Below are 325 nucleotides of genomic sequence, written 5' to 3' on the forward strand. Positions count from 1 at the left end.
TCTCCCTGCTCATTCTCCCCCATAGACTCACCAGCTGGGCATTCACTACACACGCCAAAAGAACAAAAATCCCAAGATTTGATCTCCATCAGGAGCTCATGAGTCAGAGGTAATTTGATTTGGAAATCAGGATGCTTGTGATATTTTTTTCATGCGAGTTGGCATTACTGATAAAGTAGATGTGTGTGTTATAACACACAGCTATACACTCATGTACATGAGCGAGAGACACACACACCCAAGCACATGCATGTGTGCTCTGAGCTTGCCTATATCTGTTCCCTCCTCTGTGGCACATGGAAAAGGCAGGGATGCAGACTGAGGT

This window comes from Alligator sinensis, unplaced genomic scaffold, assembly GCF_000455745.1.
Source record: "Alligator sinensis unplaced genomic scaffold, ASM45574v1 scaffold1488_1, whole genome shotgun sequence".
Taxonomy (NCBI): domain Eukaryota; kingdom Metazoa; phylum Chordata; order Crocodylia; family Alligatoridae; genus Alligator; species Alligator sinensis.